The following is a 20,672-nucleotide window of genomic DNA, read 5'->3' as shown; positions in this document are numbered from 1 at the left end:
TAGTAGGGTTAGACAAGAGAATTAGAAGGAGGGAGAACTTGGGTTTGACACCAAGTAGCAGGCGATCTTCCAACTTTTAAATTCTTTACAAGAGTGCCCAAAATTTACAAAAAATTAATGTATGACTTTCCACAAACATCTAGGAAAGTAAAGGTTACACAATTTTTTACAAGAAAAGTCTTTTCAACTTGTAAATCCTTAAAGGCACCGGATATGATTCCATTTATCAACCTCGTCAGTTTTGTCCATTCTTACGCTAGTTGTGATGATATCATGGTCAACCCAAACTTAAAGAGCGTCAGAGTTTTACCAGCAGGATTCCTTTTTTTCCTATTTAATAAAATGACCCTGAAGTTGAACAAATCAGCAATGACTGCAGTCTGTGTGATCGTCTCTGTTCGCTTGTATCCTCTGTTCTGTTCTTCCGTTGATTTCCATTGAGAGGCTCCTAAAGTTTAACAGGCAGGAGCCAAGGAATTGAAGACTCAGAGCAGATGTTCTTACCGCTACAGAACTGCCATACTGAACACTAAAGGCTAGGTGTTATTATAGTAAGAATATCGATCAGGAACTACGGTATGTTATTAACACTTTCTACATATATGATCATTACACAGTAGGCTTCATATTTCCTTCATTTAATATGCAGAAACTGTAGAAACCCTGAACAAAACAAAGTCAGTAAAGTCTCTTTGAACAATAGAATTGCAAGGGGTATGGAGGCTATACCACCACCCGTCCCTCCAGTGAGGCCTTCAAAGCAGGAGGACTTACCCCCTCAACCTGCAGATGTATTTACTAAAAATGGTATTAAAACTGTGCCAGGACCTAGGTCTCATAGGGCAACGCCGCCTCCAGACAGAAGCAGGAGGCTGAAATCTGCTAAAAAGTCTCATGTTCCCCTGCCATCAGGTTCCCACAAGGGAAAAATAGGGAAAAACCGAACCCTACGCGTAGTAAAGGCACAATTTCTGGACAGGTTAAAAGGACTAGGCTTGTTTACTCCCCAGACTTGCCAAGTCCTGTGGTTAAGTTACCAAATGACAAAGCTCCACGGCTTATACACTCTGCCATGAGGCAGGCTAAGGACAGGAAGGCAGTAACACTAGAGATGAGCGAGTACTGTTCGGATCAGCCGATCCGAACAGCACGCTCCATAGAAATGAATGGATGCACCTGGTACTTCTGCTTTGACGGCGGCCGGCCGCTTAACCCCCCCGCGTGCCGGCTACGTCCATTCATTTCTATGCGAGTATGCTGTTCGGATCGGCTGATCCGAACAGTACTCGCTCATCTCTAAGTAACACCTGACTTCATGTTTAGGTCAGGTACGGAGTTGTCCCCGGGGGTTCCTGTCTGGCTCACTCCTCGCCATTTTCATCTCCGATCCGGAGATGCATGGCGTTGTTGCGCTTTGGAAGGGGGGGGGGGTATAGTGTTAGGATTGTGCAGTAGCTGCGGCCATGATATAGGTGTCACTGCCTGTTCCACTGCATATTCCAGGGTTGCAAGGGTTAACCTGCCTTGCAACAGCTGGGCGTGGTCGACTGTGTGACGGACTGGGGTGTCGACCAATGGACGCTCGGATTGGGCAGCTGGGCTGTTTACTTGTGACCACCCCTTGCCTATATAAGGGGGCTGGTCTGATCACCCAGCGCTCTAAGATCAAATCACAAATCCTAATTGCTGGCTGTGGCTGTGGCTGTGGCTGTGGCTGTGGCTGTGGCTGTGGCTGTGGCTGTGGCTGTGGCTGTGGCTGTGGCTGTGGCTGTGGCTGTGGCTGTGGCTGTGGCTGTGGCGGCGTGCGCGCGTTCCTGCCTCACAAAATGTTAGTTGGCCTAGCTAGCAATATTCCCCCAGTGATAGCAATGGCACTGTTAGTTGGGCAGCATGTTGCCTTGTGTGTTTGAGTGGGGAAAATCTCTGTCGGCCTTAGCTAGCTGTGTACTTCTAAGTCTGTGTTCACACAGCTAGTTGCTTTGGCAGTAGTTGCCTTGTGGTTGGGTGGAACGGCAGCACACAGGGTTTAGGAGGAGTTCTGGCTAGACAGTTTGTTATTGTAGCGGCTGCTCTGATCTGCACAGGTGGCTCTGTGAATCTAACAAGAGCACACCCGATTACTTTTGTTAGTGACACTAACTGCCAGCCCATATTCACACTTGGGTGTTTAGCAGCCAGCGTACAGAGGGCTCTGCAGGATATTATTTCTTTTAGTTTTTTTTTTTTTAATATATCCTGCTGACCGTAACAGGCGTTAAGTGGAACATATAATACTGTGTGGGAGGGGGAATACGGAGGAGCATATAATACTGTGTGGGGGGGCGTACTGAGGAGCATATAATACTGTGTGGGGGGGCGTACTGAGGAGCATATAATACTGTGTGGGGGCGTACTGAGGAGCATATAATACTGTGTGGGGGGCGTACTGAGGAGCATATAATACTGTGTGGGGGGCGTACTGAGGAGCATATAATACTGTGTGGGGGGGCGTACTGAGGAGCATATAATACTGTGTGTGGGGGGGCGTACTGAGGAGCATATAATATTGTGGTGGGGCCTGCTGTAGAGCATATAATACTGGGGGGGGGGTCGCTACTGTAGCCCCCTGTTTGAAAAGTTTGAGGACCCCTGATGTAGACAAATAGTGTGAATAAGTGTCTTGCAATTCTTTTCGATGCATCAGCTAGTGTGCTCTGTTTTTTCATATTCCAGACACATTACATTGTGAGGATCCCATAGTGACTGTGATTATTTTTTATTATTCTGAGCTGTGCCTCACTAGGAATCTTCTTTTTGAGCAGTAGGTAGTATTAAATTGCTCTGTCAATTCTGGCTTACAAAATACCGATTCAGCAGCGGAGTTGAGTGGAAGCTCAGCATTATAATTGCCATTTACCTGTTCAGGCTGCACCTCTCCAGTACAACGTCACTGGGGAACACTATAATGAGAGTTAGCAGGCTGAACGTTCATCCAGAAGTCTAACCTTCAAGCCTAAACTGCTCCTAATGCAGTAAAGCGACAAGGGAAATGGCCTGAATATATATAGATGTTGTGTAATGTTCACTAAAGAATCAACAAAATCAGAAAATACAATTGTAAGAAAAGTTACGGATTAAACTCAACTTCTTAGAATCTCAGAGCTGCTTAGAACTCTCTGAATGTGTGACTATATCATGAGATGTATTGAAGATGGAAGTAGATCTGCATATAAGGGTGTAAAAGGATTGTTTAACTATGGAAATATAATGTTAAAGAATGTATTATAATTGGAAAATTGGAAACTATTTTGAATTTTGCATGAGGAAAGGATCTCCTATGGAATAAAATCCAAGTATCAAGGTCCAGTGCGGGTCAGCTCCTTGGTGAGTCCTTGGCTCATTACTGGGCTTGAAAAAGGTTGAAGATCCATGGAGTGAGAGAAGGCTAAGGCCTCGTTCACATCTACATTGGTAATCTGTTCGGGGGAGTTCACATGGGAACCCCCCGAAAGGAATACCAAATGCACTGGCATGCGGTGTGCCAGTGAAAGCACACGGACCCCATAGACTATAATGGGGTCTATGTGCTTGCCGTGAGATCTCCACAGGAAACATGTGGACATGAAAGTACTTCACAATCTACTTTCCTGTCCACATGACTCGTGCGAAGATCTCGTGGCAAGCACATGCTACACAACTCCTTTATAGTCTATGGGATCCGTGTGCTTTCACTGCACACCACTTGCAAATGCGTTCGGTAGTCCATTCGGGGGGGTCTCCATGTAGACTCTCCGAACAGATTACCGAATGCAGATGTGAACCAAGGGTAAGGGTCAGTACACACTGAGTTTTTTGGCACTGATCTTGACGCTGAATCCACCTCAAAATCAGCCTCCAAAAAAAGCTTTGAGTCTGTGCAAAATGGCACATGATTGACAAAAATGGGCTGGCCCAGCCATAATCTTATATTTTGGCCCAACTCATGGATAAAAATTCAAAGACAATGGATTTTATTTTTGGGAGACAGGCGTCCAATGATGATCACTATTGACGATAATTGTTTGTGGTAGTTTTTGTTGATGATTTTTGACTGACGTTTATGACCAGACTCAGGCCCGGTTCACATCTACGTTCGGTATTCCGTTCAGGGAGTCTGGATGGGACCCCCCCAAACGGAATAGCAAATGCATTGGGAAGCAGTGAGCTTATGAAAGCACATGGACCCCATAGACTAAAATGGAGTCTGTATGTTTTCTGCGCAGTGTCGGCATGACTCATGTGGAGAGGAAAGTAGTTCATGAACTACTTTCCTTTTCGCATGACTCGTGTGGATACCATGCAGAAAACACATGGACCCCATTACAGTCTATGGGGTCCATGTGCTTTCATAAGCTCACAGCTTGTCAATGCATTCAGTATTCCGTTTGGGGGATCCACTCCCCAAATGGAATACTGAACGCAGTTGTGAACTCGGCCTAAGAAAACTTTCTGGAGTAGGAGTCTCCTCCTTCTGCCTTGTCTACAGCAGGACATAAAACATCTACTGTAGCTAAGTTTTTTTTTCCACCCCAGACATTCCCTTGTAGAACATGGATCAGATCAGCAGGAGATTATCCCTCGTGTTCTGTTCAGGATTTCTACTCCTTTATATATATTCAGAAAATCCTACAGCGTGGGGAAAGATTATATCTCCTGTTTGCTATTATCAATAATATCTAGGTTTAGTGTTCCTTTAAATGCTCTTATCACCATGTTTAGAGATATGAAATGGATTACTGTAAATTTGTTGCTGTGATATGTATGAAAACAGAATATGAGTCATGGGATTAAAGATGGGGGAGGAGATCTGAAGCTTATTAAAAAGACATTTTGCCCTTAGCCGTGGGATGATTTTTATGTTAAGTAAATATGTGACAAGAACATGGAAAGTAGAGGTCACCTACAGACAGGAGAGGTTCTTCAGTTCATAGTGTGTGACCTAAAGTATAGACTGTATTCAAAGTGATGCAATGATGATGTTCTATTAAAACGCAGTTACATAAGGCTCATATTCTCTGAAGCTAACCTTGTGACATGTATACTTCGTCCATCTACCATTACAACCACAGGTTTAATGTAGTAAAATATTATATCTGTGTCAAATGTTCAAGACCAATATTTATATGGTAGTGGCAGATAGAAAATTATTCCACTTTTCTAGAATCTGGCGAGGGGTGGGGGGAATGTAGGTGGCTGCCCTGGGCTCATTGACTTTCAACAATATAGAGGTGAAGCAGGAAGCCTTTAGTTTCCTGCTCCACCATTCAGGTGCTAAATACCCAGAACAAAAGACAATGTAAATGTTCCAAGTGGCCTCTGCACACAGTATAATGGTCCCTACGTCTGGTATTATGGTCCCCAGTGGTCCTTACATACTGTGCAAGGGGAACTGGGGAACATTATAGTGCATGTAAGGGCCACTGGGGAATATTATACTGTGTGCAAGGGACACTGGTGACCACTATACTGTGTGTAAGGGCCAATGGAGATCATTATACTGAGTGTATGAGACACTGGGGAATATTATACTGTGTTTAAGGGCCACTGGGGAACATTATAATGTGTGTAAGGGCCACTAGGGACCATTATACTGTGTAAGGGCCACTGAGGACCACTATACTGTGTGTAAGGGCCAATGGGGACCATTATACAGTGTGTCAGGTCCAATGGGGACCATTATACTGTGTATAAGGGTAACTGGGGACAATTATAATGTGTGTAAGAGTCACTAGCAACCATTATACTGTGTAAGGGCCACTGGGAACCCTTATACTGTGCATAAGGGCTACTGAGGACTATACCAGATGTAGGGACTATTATATTGTGTGCAGAGGCCACTTGGGTCCAGGCAGCCCTATCATTTTAAGATAACCTACGCTGTATTATTACTTTTGGACCCATTTTTTGGCTGATAAACTTTGAATTAAAGCTAGAACCCCAGTCAAATGGAGAAGTGAGTATACAGTATTTGTTATTTTAAGCTTCTGTAGGGTAAAGATTGCAACTGGAACATCATTTAAATATGATCAGGAGGGATATGGTGGCCATTATAGGATTGTAGATCACAATGAAGCATAGAGATAGTAGGAATAAGGAATACTGTAGCTATCTCCTTTACAAAACCAAAGTTCACTGAAGTTTTCAGGAATTCTTTATATTTTATAGTGACCTCGGCACCAAGACAACGTAAAAGAAAAAAATAATCAATACATAATTATGAAGAATACATGGACTGCACATTCTCCCGATGCTTATAAACCTTATAGGCCACTTATTGCAGAAAAGACTGTAAAATGCTCTTGTCACGGGATGGTTAGAGTCTATACTATAGGCAATGTGTAATATATATTTCATGTGGAATGTATTCTCTAACCTGTTATATACATCAATGTGTAGTTGGCTGATTAGGGTCTAGTGTGTTAGCACATTGTATGCAAATACCTCTAACTAGTGAGGACAATGGGTGGAGATAATCTGATCGGTGTCTCCAAGAAGATGTTGGATGATGCATTGTCCATAGTAGACAGGGAGTCTGCTCTGTTTGGCATAGGTGAGGGGGGAAGGATCTGTGACTCAGCCCTTCCCACCCACAGATATAGGTGTAACAGTCTTAGTATATAGTTGTAGCTGGAGTTAGTATGTGTTAGCCGGCCTGTGCACAGCTCTGCAGAGAGCCAGGATGTAGTTACAGGACCAAGGAACCAAAGTTATCATTGGATTGTGACTTCTGTGGACTTATTGTTATTACGGTTGATGTGACCGCCGCCGGCTACTAACTTTGTGGATTACAATAAATTGCTGTTGTCTCCCGACCTCTTGCGTCCGTGTTGATTCAAAAGACCATCCGGAGGAAGACGTATACCTTTGCTCCGTGACAACTGGTTGGCAGCGGTGGGATCAACAGCGGACAGCGAGATGGACTACAGCAGCCCAGCGATTAATGGAGCCACAACCTCAGAATACAGGAACTGGACTATGGCAAGTCTAAAATTAAGGGCCCGGGAACTAAACCTGAGTTACCAGGGAAGAACGAAAGATCAACTGATCGAGGCACTGGAGGAGATGACCCTGCAAAGCGACCATGAGGAGGGCTGCCCCCAGGAGACTGGAGAGATACAGGAGTGGCAGGTACAGACCCAAAAGAGCAGATGGGTTGTTTTGTATGAGGAGGAATTGGCAGTGCTGGGGCTAGAAGCAACTGCAGAGCAAAGGAGTAGAGCATTACAGAGGGCTCAGGAAACGGAGAAGGAGGAACAGAGAATGGCGCATGAAAAGGAAAGAATGGCGCATGAAATGCGAATGGCTGAGATAACTATGAGGAATTATAATCAAACGTCGACCCCCAGCCCAACAGTGAGAGAACCACCATATGTCTCCCATAAACACTTCAAGACCTTTGAGGAAGCGGCTGGGGATGTTGATGGATATTTTCAGGACTTCGAACACCAGTGCCGCCTGATGGAAGTCCCAGAGAAGGATTGGGTCCGGTATCTGGTGGGACACCTACGAGATGGGGCTGCGGAAGCTCTCAGAGCCATGGACCCTAGTGATCAGCGGGACTATGAGGCCATTAAAAGAGCGGTGCAGAAGTATTATGCAGTCACTCCAGAGACCTACCGAGTTCAGTTCCGCTCTTTGTCTTACAATGGGGGAAGCTCCTTCCACATGTTCGCCCACAAGTTGAAGCAAGCATGCAAGCGCTGGCTAGAAGGAGAGGAGGCTGTCACAGTCGATAAGATCCTCCAAGTCATACTTAAGGAACAGTTCTTTTCCCAGTGCCCCGCTGAGATCCGTGAGTGGGTGCTGGAAAGGAACCCAGCCACAGTTGAGCAAGCTGCTTCTCTTGCAGATGAGGGCCTGACCATCAAGCCGCAGTGGAAGAGGTTGTTTGCAGAGGAGCGGAAAACTACCACAGTCCGCCAGACACCCTTCAGCCAGCCACCCACCTTTCGTGTCCGGCCTCAGGATTACAATTCCCCCTCTACCCCTGCCCCAGCCCATCGGCCTCCAGCTATGAACAACCCTGTCCCTAGACAACGACCCACTGGAAGAATGCTAGAGCGCAGATGTTTTGGGTGCGGGCGGCCTGGACATTTGCAAGCTAGTTGCCCTGCTAACATGGGGGCACGGGCCACTGTGGCATCCCGGCCTATTCACTACCTGGGAACCACCCCTAGGACAGAAAGTGTGGCCCCATTTCCAGATGACCCCATGAATGACCCATCTGTTCCACCTCCAGGGGTCTATGGGATTCAGCCTTCCGCCACACATCCCGCAAACCTTCAGAGGAAGCACTTGCAGGAGGTCCTACTGGATGGCCGAACAGTTGTTGGATTCCGGGACTCGGGAGCTTTCCTAACGGTAGCGGACCCCCGAGTTGTGCGACCCGAGGCCCTAGAGGAGGGCCCTGGCATTTCTATCAAGTTGGCAGGGGGTACTCAAAGACGTATTCCTAAAGCTACCGTGGAACTCGACTATGGTTATGGACCAAAACGATGCACAATTGGTGTGATGAGCGGGCTGCCGGCCGATGTTCTGTTAGGCAACGATGTTGGAAATCTACAGTGCCACTTTGTGGGAGCAGTGACCCGAAGCCAAGCTCAGGGAGAAGCCAACATGGATCCACCGGATTTTCTGACAGATGCCAGCCCTTCAACCCTACAACTTTACCATTCAGTACCGCCGAGGGAACCAACACCAGAACACAGATGGGTTATCCCGGCAGGAGGAAATATGAGCTATAGAGACTGATGTGCATTCCCCAATTTACCTGTGTAGGCCAATTGTGTCATGCACATGTTTTGAGAGGGGGAGGGGTTGTCACGGGATGGTTAGAGTCTATACTATAGGCAATGTGTAATATATATTTCATGTGGAATGTATTCTCTAACCTGTTATATACATCAATGTGTAGTTGGCTGATTAGGGTCTAGTGTGTTAGCACATTGTATGCAAATACCTCTAACTAGTGAGGACAATGGGTGGAGATAATCTGATCGGTGTCTCCAAGAAGATGTTGGATGATGCATTGTCCATAGTAGACAGGGAGTCTGCTCTGTTTGGCATAGGTGAGGGGGGAAGGATCTGTGACTCAGCCCTTCCCACCCACAGATATAGGTGTAACAGTCTTAGTATATAGTTGTAGCTGGAGTTAGTATGTGTTAGCCGGCCTGTGCACAGCTCTGCAGAGAGCCAGGATTTAGTTACAGGACCAAGGAACCAAAGTTATCATTGGATTGTGACTTCTGTGGACTTATTGTTATTACGGTTGATGTGACCGCCGCCGGCTACTAACTTTGTGGATTACAATAAATTGCTGTTGTCTCCCGACCTCTTGCGTCCGTGTTGATTCAAAAGACCATCCGGAGGAAGACGTATACCTTTGCTCCGTGACAGCTCTGTTATAGGTGACCGCTGCTTCTTCCAGCCATTGATCACTTTTATATGGGTCCTCCAAGGCCTCACCATAAAGTATGTAGCCCAATAAGAATGTCCAACTTTAATTGATAGCTGTCTTCTCAATCCCCCTGCTATACTACTGGCACTGCAGTTCGGTTAACCCATACACAGTATATATTTATTAATTAAGCAACATTTAAAAAATTTGGGCCAAGAACTAGAAAAATGGTCACCATGTTTTATTAAAGCTGAAATCCTACATAGAGTGCAGATACCATATATTACACCCTACACCCTGGAAGACACATCAACAACATCATGTTGCGATCTTTAATATTGAGACTATTTTTCACAAAAGTTGGACAGTCACCTACTAAAAATATCTACATTTTCTGGATGACATCGGAGAATGGGAATCAAACGAAAATGGATTCGATCAGATGTCTCTATTTGGTCTCGCTTCTGCCAACAATCTGTTTAGCACATTATTTATTACAGAGCCAATAGTGTTAAAACATGAGACAAGTAACAGGACGTCTGAGTTTCCATGAGACGGTCACATAGTATTTGTTTCCTTGGTAATAAGAAATGATATGAATTGTTGACTTTTGCGGGCAGGCACACATATTGCAATAGGTCATAGCAAAATCTTTTCCAGCACAAGAAAGCATTTAAGGACAATGTTGGCGTTTTCCATTCCATGTTTGCTCACAAACTCGCTACCTCAAGTGTGTTTCTGCAGGAACCAAAGACAAGGAACAAGAACATATAGGATATTAATATCTGATCAGCCCCATTCATCCGAGTCTACTCAGTGGTGGAAATCCAGAGGGGAAGAAATGGAAGAGGAATTTCATATGGAAGACCACCACAAATTCTTTTTCCATTTCCCCTGTGTGAACGTACCCCAAGTCTCGTTCTGTTGCTTTAGAACATTTCCAATCATCCAATGCCATAGTTGCTAGCACAAAGCTAGCCAATCCTTCTTGTAAATAACCCTGGGTCCCTCTTCAGATTATTATCGTCTTCCAAAGTTCTGATTCTACAGGATTTTCTTTCAAACTACCTGTTAAATAAGATTCACAAAAAAGAGCAATACATTTTTTTTCTTAAGAATTCATTACAGAACACCCTACAAAACTGACCTTTGTGGGGAAATCTATCTTTTCTATCATTGTGTGCCGTGTTTGCCTTATTTGCCATCCAGTTTTTTTCCTGACCTATTCTACCACTTATAGCTAGTTCCAGGAAATAACATAGATAGGCTTCAATCCTTTTTTGGCAATTATATTGATTTTGGACAATCTACAAGGCAGATGGGGGTGACAGAAGACGTAGACGTGCTTATATAGTGGACCAGCCATTTTTTATGAAAAAGGATTACTAGAATTATAAAAGGACCTGGTGTCCTTTTAAGAACAGATCCAAAGTCCCAGAGCATACAAGGTTACAGTCTGATAAAGCCATCATGTCCTGTGGGATAATGTCGAGGGGAACATGAACAAAGGAGGGTTAGCTTTAGGGATTGTATCTGCAGATGTGTTTAAATTGGGAAATGTGATAGGCGTGTCTAAAGAATGTGTCTTTAGGTTGCATTTGAAGCAGTTGCAGTTGGGAGTTAATCTAATTGGATAGAGCATTCCAGAGAAGTGGTGCAACTCGGAAGAAACCTTGGAGGTTCTGACAACAGGATATTGGTCTTAGGTCATTCGCCAATGGAAAGCATGAGTTGGGCGATAGACAGGGATGAACGTATTTTTTTTTGCTGACCGCCGGGAAGCCATCCCCTGTCCAGTTTTTTGGGGCTGAGGACGGAAACCCGCCGGAGTGACACAGAGCGCACACCGGGAGCAAGTGTGAATGCCCCCTAACTGAAACTACAAAACTACATATTTATAGCCTATCCTTAAGGACATGTCTTTGATATGGAATTGGATGGGGTCCAAACCCAACAACCCAGTCCAAGGGAACGGGAGCAGCAATAGTTTATGGCATTTGCTTATTTTTAATGACAGCTCATTCTCAGCTTGGTAGTCAAGTGGGCGGTCCTTCACACTGATCGATGGCATGGTGATCTGATATAAATGATAGGTTTTACTGAATTTTCTTTACCCATTAAACTCTATATGATTCTGCTCAGTCACACCTGCTCTATAACACACTGCCTGTAGATTGAATTGAATTGTCTCATGACAAATTGTCTATAAATATGGCATAAACTAGTATTTTAATAATTTTCATTTTTATAATCTAGTCATGCCAGGCTTAGATGCTGAGCATAGCAGAGGATTCAGACTTAGACCTGCTGCGTGTGAGATAATTCTTCACTTGTCGTCGCAATTAGATCACTTTGTGTTACTGCGGATTTACAGACAAAACCCTCACATTATTACATAATGATTGTCATGTATAAAACCAGCCAGTGACAGCAATTACCAGACATGGAGACACGGAACGTACATGACAGGCCACGTATTGGAGAGGAAATTATGGCGGAGCACTCATTAAGCTAATGACAAACACCTCAGCAGGTGATCACATCTGTACGCATGTAGTCAGGGATAAAGAGAATCTGAATAGCGTAGAAGCCATGAAATCCTATAGCTCAGGCAAAAATGTGCGATCTAATAGAATAATAGAATCCTTTACTGCCCAATCAAGTAGTATTCCTGTTCCCAGGGCACTGATAGGATAGTACAATGGTTTGCAAAAGTATTCATTCCCCTTAAACTTTTTCACATTTTGTCACCTTACATACAGCCAGAGCTACAGTGGAATGGTTTAGATCAAAGAATATTCATGTGTTAGAATGGCCCAGTCACAGTCCAGACCTAAATCCCTTTGAGTATCTGTGGCAAGACATGGAAGTTGTTGTTCACAGATGCTCTCCATCCAATCTGGCTGAGCTTGAGCTATTTTGCAAAGAAGAATGGGGAGAAATTTCAGTTTCTAGATGTGCAAAGCTGGTAGAGACAGACACCAAAAGACTTGCAGCTGGAATTACAGTGGGCCACTGTGGTCCCTGCAACCACTATGATGCCCCACTGTGGTCCCTGAAGCCTCTATTATGCCCCACTTTGACCCCTGCAGCCTCTATTATGCCCCACTGTGGTCCCTGAAGCCTCTATTTTGCCCCACATCGGCCCCTGCAACCTCTATTATACCCCACAGCGGCCCCTGCAAACTCTATTATACCCCACAGTGGCCATTGCAACCTCTATTATGCCCCACAGTCTATTATGCCTCTGTGGGGTATAATAGAGGTTGCAGGGGCCGCTGTGAAGAATCATATAGGCTGCAGGGGCCACCGTGGGGTGTAATTCCATGTGCAAGGGACATTGCAAGGGACCCACAAATATATGGGAGGGGGCATCTTTTGATCATCCTCCTAACGCAGCAGAGAGGCTAGGTTCACCACTGTCGTTCACCATAAAGACCCCACCACTTGACGTGTACCTACCTGGTAGCTGGTGCTACTTTGCCTCCTGGCTTATTAGTTGTGTGGTCTGGCAGCTCTGACCACAAGCCTATTACATCTGGTTTTTGGCCATGGGGTGTATGTGGCAACCAAAGTGTCCTGTATCTATAAACTAATGGCAAAAATGTGATCATGGCTGAGGTGGTAAATGAACATTGTGTAAATTCAAAGAAAAAAAAGCAAGAATAATCTTCATTATGAAAAATTCCATAAAGCCAAAGTAATTAAAACATATTTAGTAAACTAATGTAATGAGTTTGTGTCAAAACCCAATATGCTAATTCTGATGTTTCCTCTGCCCACACACCAGTATAGGATTGCTGTAATTATTGCTTATTTTACATTTTCTAACTTAAATGTATTACAATGCCCTATATAGTTGGATCCCATTATCTTCTTTCTTATAGAGGTTTTTGTATTATTATTATTATTATTATTGTTATTATTTTTAATAAATATCAAAAGTAGAAATCTATCTAAAGTTAATACTGTAACATCTTTGCCCGTCCGGGCTTTGGCATTATTGTCTGGCCGCATGCTGCGGCACAAAAGGCATGTTCAGCTCTGATTTCTTTCCTTGGGTTCTTTTTGCATTGTCTGAACACTGTCCTACTCTTTCACCTTGGTAATTGATTTTCCACCACACCCATCTCCTTCACCTTCATTTCCCTCTGCTCCTCTAATAGTTAATTTCAGTCTTGCCCTGTGATTGACAGCCTATCCGCCTATCAACTCCGGGGCGGGTTCTTCCTCCCTACTTATTGTAGGCTCACATTCACATTGGTGCTTGCTATTGCCTTGCGTGTGCTAGTTTTTTTTTCTCTTGCTAACACTACTTGTATTCTCATCCTTGACCTCTGGCTTTCCCTACCGACGTTTCGGGAGTCATGTCTGTTATACTTTCATGTCAACCCTCATGCATCTCAGTCTCAGATGGTGGGGGTGGTCATCTCTCTCTTACAGGGGGATCCACAGACTTGGGCCCTTAAACTTCCCCCTGCGGCAGAGGAGTGAACAGATTTGGAAAAAATTTTCAAATCTTTGGGGGATATTTATGCAGAGCTTGACCAAATTGGACTTGCTGAGTCACAACTCCTTACCCTCCGGCAGGGTAAACGCTCCGCTGAAATTTATTGCTCAGAATTTCGGAAGTTTAGTATAACAACTGGTTGGTGTGATGCAGCGTTGAGGGCTCTCTTTAAACAGAGTCTCAATGATTCAGTTAAGGACGTTTGGGTAGGTCACCCTAATCCCCCCACCTTAGAACAGGCCATGACCCTAGCTCTCCGATTGATCGGAGACTCTAGGACAGACATAAAGAGAGGGTAGGGTCTGATTCTGTTAAGCCTTCTGTCTACCACTCTCTTCCTGTTAAAAAATCTATTTCTCTTCCTGTCACCCCTGGCCTATGCAGCTGGGAGCGCTGGATACCAAGGCTAGACGGGAATATCGTGTCCAGAATAATCTCGTTCTGTATTGTTGTAAATCGGGTCATTTCATCCAAGACTGTCCCGTCAAACCACGCACACCGGCGGAAAACTTCAGGGCCTTAGTGATAATCGGGAGAACCACTCAGGCAACCAGGTATTTTCCGAATATTTTCATAAATTGATGTTACCTGTGTCTCTGTCCTCTGGGGACAGATCTGTTTCTGGCCAGGCTCTAGTAGATTCGGGGCTGCCACTAACTTTGTGAAACTTTCATTTATTTCTGCTTTGTGCCTTGATCTTGTGCCATTAGACACTCCCCTAGTGGTTACTGGAGCAGATTTTACTCCACTGGCCAGGGGTAAAATCCATTTTAAAACCCTGCTGATCTCATTACAAGTGGGCTCAATAAACACTGAGATCCTAAGTTTCTTTGTAATGGAAAATTTGTCATCTGATATTATATTATATTCCCTGGTTAAGCCTCCATAACCCTACTTTGGATTGGCCCACAAAAGAATCGGTAAAATGGGGGAATCAATGCTCTTCTCATTGCAAAGCTTTGTATACCTCCAATTGTCTCAACGAGAAAACTGTTAATCCTGAATAGAGATTAGCGAACACTGTTCGATCGAATAGGTATTTGATCGAATATCAGGCCGTTCAAGGTATTCGTTTCCAAACGAATACCACGCGGCATACGCAGTAAAAATTTGTGTCCCCTCCCACCTTCCCTGGCGCGTTTTTTGCACCAATAACTGTGCAGGGAAGGTGGGACAGGAACTACGACAACGGAGGCATTGAAAAAAAATTGAAAAAACCCATTGGCTGCCGAAAACATGTGACTTCCCATTCATAAGAATAGCCAGCGCCATCTTCGTGTCATTTTGCGGCTTGTAGATGTAGGGACAGATGTGCTGCTGAGGGCTAGAGAGGATTAGCTTCTAGTAGGCAGGGAAAAACGGAAGAACAACAACAGCTCTTTTCAGAGCTATACACTGCAGGGAGAGGAGTCGAGCTTTCAACGGGGTGTCCCCCCAAATCAGAGATACAGAGCAATTCAGTCCAGCAATATACGCTCAACCCAGCTTTGCAGGCAGTGTGTAACCCCAAAACAGGGATACAGAACAATTCAGTCCAGCTATATATGCTCAACCCAGCTTTGCAGGCAGTCTCCCCACAAACTCATAACAAGTATACAGAAAAATTTTGTGAGCTATATACGCTCAACCCAGCTTTTCAGGCAGTGTGTAACCCCAAAACAGGGAATACAGAAAAATTCACTCCATATATGCTCAACATGCTTTCCACATGCTGTACCCCCCCCCCCCCCCCAAAGCTAAGTGGGAGACAGCCGTTCCTTCAGTCAGGCCATGTATGGTCAAACCTGTTTTTAATGTTGTACCCCCCAAAGCTATGTGGGATACACAGCAATTCAATCAGGGTATATCAGGTCAATCCAATTTTTAAGGGTCTAACCCACAAAGCTAAGTGGGAGACACAGCAATTCAGTTACGCTATATAAGCTCAATCCAATTACTTGGCATGACTTCACTGCCCCCAACTGTAAGGGTCACTCTCCATTTCCTCCATTTTCCACTCCCCTTCACACCATCTGTGGTGAAGCAATGGGATGCACTGAAGTGCACCCTCTAGCCTCGTGTGGGACAGTGACATCAAATGCCACTTGATCCCCCTCGTCTTCCTCCGCCAGCTAACGGTGTGAAGATGAGAGGAGTGTGCTCTGAATGTTTTCTGCCTCGGTGCGTCGGTGGTCAAGGTGGAACTTTGTGCAAAGCGCAGAACTTAGGGCCCGCCTGATGTTACGGGACACGTGCTGGTGCAAGGCTCAACTTACCCTAAGGGCCAAAAACACTGCTGGTGAATTCTGTTCTGTTTCAAAGGTCTTTGTGTTTAGATTTGGCTCAGTCGCAGCTCCAGGACATGCCTTGGAAGGCAAGGTTTCCTTTAGTGGCTCCATCTCAGCAGGGTGATGATGGTGAGGCTTGGTTAAATCTGGTGTCGGAAGGGAAAGTGGTTTCTGATCTACATCTAAAGTACTGGAGCATGTTGTTTGGACTATTAACACCTGATCAGAACCCTGTAGAGGTAATGTAGAGTCTGATATTAGAGGACCATTACCGCTAGTAGTGGTTGCAGCCAATTCTCCCCCTTTGCGGTCCTCTATATAAAAGTTACCCCCAGGACTTGATGCCACAATGTTATCAATTTCCCAATCAAAATCAAGGTCAATGTCTGGGTCCTCAGTCCAATCCACTGCATCAATCCAACACAATGAGAGTGATGGTTGTGGAACCACCGTTTTAGGGGCTAACAATTTTAAAGGGGCAAACACGCTGCTGGTGCAAGACTCAACTCACCCAATGGGCAAAAAACTCTGCAGGTAGAGGCTGAAGTCACCTGAAGGGCCTCAATCTCTGCTGAGTGCTCAGCTTAAGGGCCTGTAACTTAATTTGGAAGGGCTCACGTTAAGGGCCAGAAAAGTGAATTTTGGAAGGTCTCACCACATCACACACATCCACAATGACAGGTCAGGGGGGGGACTGTTGGATTTCCAATTGTCTATTCCATCTGTGGTTGTCATGGGCAACGTGATCTAAAGGGGTGCTTGTTAATGTTTCTTTAGCTTAAATTGGGGTTTGTATAAATCCATTTGGGGAGTAAAGAAGGTTTCCAGGTATTTTCCCACTTTGATAGAGGTTTTTTTTGAATGTGTAAAGTGTGTAGTTGTTAGGCTGTGATGTTGGGGTAATAGAGGGTCTTTGGTGTGTTAGATGACCTCCGGACATGCTTCCCCTGCTGTCCCAGTGTCATTCCAGAGGTGTTGGCATCATTTCCTGAGGTGTCATAGTGGACTTGGTGACCCTCCCTCCTGAATCGAATGGTGGGTTCCCCTGAAACGAAGCATTTTTCCCCATAGACTATAATAGGGTTCGATATCTGTTCGAATAGTCAAACATTGAGTGGCTATTCGAAACGAATATTGAATATTTGACTGTTCGCTCATCTCTATTCCTGAATTCTTGTCTGATTTTTATGATGTTTCTGATCTTAAATCTGCTGAGGTTTTACCCCGCATAGACCTTATGACTGTGCGATTGAACTCCTCCCTGATTCTAAATACCCTAAGGGAAGGATTTTCAATCTTTCTGCTCCAGAACGTAAGTCTATGCGTGAATACATTCAGGATAGTCTTCTGAAAGGTCACATCCGTCCATCTAATTCTCCCATGGGAGCTGGTTTCTTTTTTGTTGACATAAAAGATGGGGGTTTGCGGCCATACATTGACTGTCGTGAACTAAACAAAATTACTGTCAAAAACCAGTACCCACTTCCACTGATTCGGGATCTTTTAATCAGATTGTGGGTGCCTGCTGGTTTTCAAAGGTTGATCTCCGGGGGGCATAAAATCTGATCAGGATCAAGGAGGGAGATGAGTGGAAAACTGCATTCAACACCCCGGAGGGTCACTTTGAGTACCTGGTTATGCCCTTTGGGTTATGCAATGCACCAGCAGTTTTCCAGCACTTTATCAATGATGTTTTCAGAGACCTGCTGGGTCGGTATGTGGTGGTCTATCCGGATGATATCCTGTTTTTTTTTCTCCAGATCGGGCTACACATGTGGAACATGTCAGGAATGTTATGTTGCGATTACGCCAAAACAGTCTGTTTGCCAAACTGTCCAAATGCCTCTTTGGAGTCTAAAGAGTCACTTTCCTGGGTTACTTCATTCATTCATCTGATTCATTCTGTATGGACCCACTCAAGGTGCCTTAAGGCACTGTAACGCTTCCTGGGCTTCTCTAATTACTACCGAAAATTTATCAAAAATGTTTCTATCATTGCTAAGCCATTGACGGATCTAACAAAAAAGGTGGCAGATTTGACCAATTGGTCTTTTGAGGCAGAACAGGCATTTGAACAACTAAAAACATGTGGTCTTTATGCCACCAGACCTGGAGCAACCCTTTGTTGTGGAGGTTGATGCATCAGAAGTGGGGGTTGGTGCAGTTTTGTCTCAGGGTCCAGAGACCCTCACATGTTTGCAACCTGTGGCATTTTTCTCTAGGAAGTTCGCCCCTGCAGAGTGCAATTATGATGTGGGTAATCGCGAACTGTTCGCTATCAAGTGGGCATTTGAAGAATGGAGACACTTCCTTGAAGGGGCTAAACATAAAATCACAGTCATTACCGATCACAAGAATTTATTGTATTTGGATGGGGCTAAGCAACTATCTCCTTGACAGGCTCGATGAGCCTTGTTCTTCATACTCTTTAACTTTGTGGTAACCCATTGTCCTGGTACTAAAAATGTGCAAGCCGATGCGCTCTCCCGCAGTTTTTGTCCCAGTGATGCCCAAGAGATTGTGCCAGAAAAAATCCTGTCCCCTGGTGTGGTAGTGGTCACTATAAACCCTGATCTTGCGACGTCTGTGGTTAAATTGCAAGATCTTGCTCCCAGAAATACTCCTACTGGGAAATTATTTGTTCCTCCTAACCTTCGTCTCTGTGTGTCGGAGGAGATTCACTGCTCCCCTTTAGCAGGACATCCTGGCATGGCTGGTACCAAATATCTGCTCTCTCGCTCATACTGGTGGCCTAGTTGGTCCCGGGATTTACATGAATTCGTAATAGCCTGTGAGGTGTGTGCTAGGATGAAGGTACCTAGAAGGTTACCAGAGGGCCTTCTGCATCCTCTTCCTGTACCTAGTAGACCGTGGTCTCATCTTTCAATGGACTTCATTACTGATTTGCCCTGTTCCCAAGGGAAAACTGTGATTTGGGTGGTTGTGGATAGGTTCTCCAAAATGTGTCATTTTGTACCCCTCAAGAAAATCCCAAGTGCTCCACGTCTAGCCTCGCACTTTATTAATCATATACTCCACTTACACAGCATACCTGAAAATACTGTGTGCAATTGTGGGGTACAATTTGTCTCTAAATTTTGGAAAGAATTTTGTAGTCGTTTGGGGATCTCTCTGTCTTTTTCATCAGCATTCCGTCCTGAGACAAAGGCCGGGTTCACACGGAGTTACGTGCCGCGAGATTTGGCACGTAGACGCCGCGTGACCCTTTGCGTGCCGTACACGCTCCCATTCATTTCAATGGGAGCGGGGAGCGTATGCGCCGCGCTAGTTTGCGGCCGTGCATTTATTCACGGCCGCAAACTAGCGCGGCGCATACGCTCCCCGCTCCCATTGAAATGAATGGGAGCGTGTACGGCACGCAAAGGGTCACGCGGCGTCTACGTGCCAAATCTCGCGGCACGTAACTCCGTGTGAACCCGGCCAAAGAGATTCAACCAAACCTTGGAGCAATATCTAAGGTGTTTTGTGTCTGATGCTCAGGAAAAATGGAGAGCCTTCCTTCCTCTAGCAGAGTTTGCAATAAACAACAGGGTTACCACTAAAATGCAACGTTTTATTGCAACTATGGTTTTAACCCCAGGTACTCCTCTCTCTATAGTACTGCGTCTGTTAATCCCAATGCTGAACAGATTTTTCAACGACTGTGCACAATCTGGGCCCAGGCTCGCCTGAGCCTGGTAAAAGCCCAAGAATGTCAAAAACGACAGGCTAATAAAAAACGTTTACCTGGTCCGGAATACCGGGTTGGAGATCAAGTTTGGTTTGGTTTGGATACTTTCCGTATCCACAATGTCTTTTATAAGTCGCTTTTGAAAAAATATATTTCTCCTGTCCTTCCTTTGTCCAGTCCACCTGCGCTTGTAGTGGTTCAAGGGGAACTAGAATATGAAGTAGAAAAAATTGGTACATAGTCATTTAAGACCGGTGGATCAAGGAAATTGGCTACAAAGCTGTAAGATACAATTGTCCGGTACCCATCGCTGTGGCACATGCAAAGCATTGATATTTTCACAATCATGATTTCATCAACTGCAAGTCAAGAGGGATAGTATATTTGATAACGTTCAGATGTGGTACCCAATATGTGGGCAAAACTGTCCGTGAATTCCGTAGAAGGATATTGGATCATGTTAATACCATATTGAGGCAGGATGATATGCCAGTTGCCTGGCATGTTTGGGAGAAGCATGAGGGGGATGCTTCATTTGTGTCATTTCAGGGAATTGAAGTTGTGACTCCTTCAGCCGGAGGGGGGGAATTTGATCGCAAGGTCCTCCAGTGTGAGCCTAGATGGACCTTCCTATTAAAAACTGTTAAACCCTGGGGTTTGAATGATGCAATAGGATATGCATGCTTTATCTAAACTGGTAACGCCACTATAGCTGTATATTAAATACTATATTAATACGCCCCCATTAAACATGTCCTCTTGACTTATTTGAGTATACCAATATCATAT

The sequence above is a fragment of the Leptodactylus fuscus genome, chromosome 11 (assembly GCF_031893055.1).
Source record: "Leptodactylus fuscus isolate aLepFus1 chromosome 11, aLepFus1.hap2, whole genome shotgun sequence".
Taxonomy (NCBI): Eukaryota; Metazoa; Chordata; class Amphibia; order Anura; family Leptodactylidae; genus Leptodactylus; species Leptodactylus fuscus.
This window is presented reverse-complemented; position numbering follows the sequence as displayed.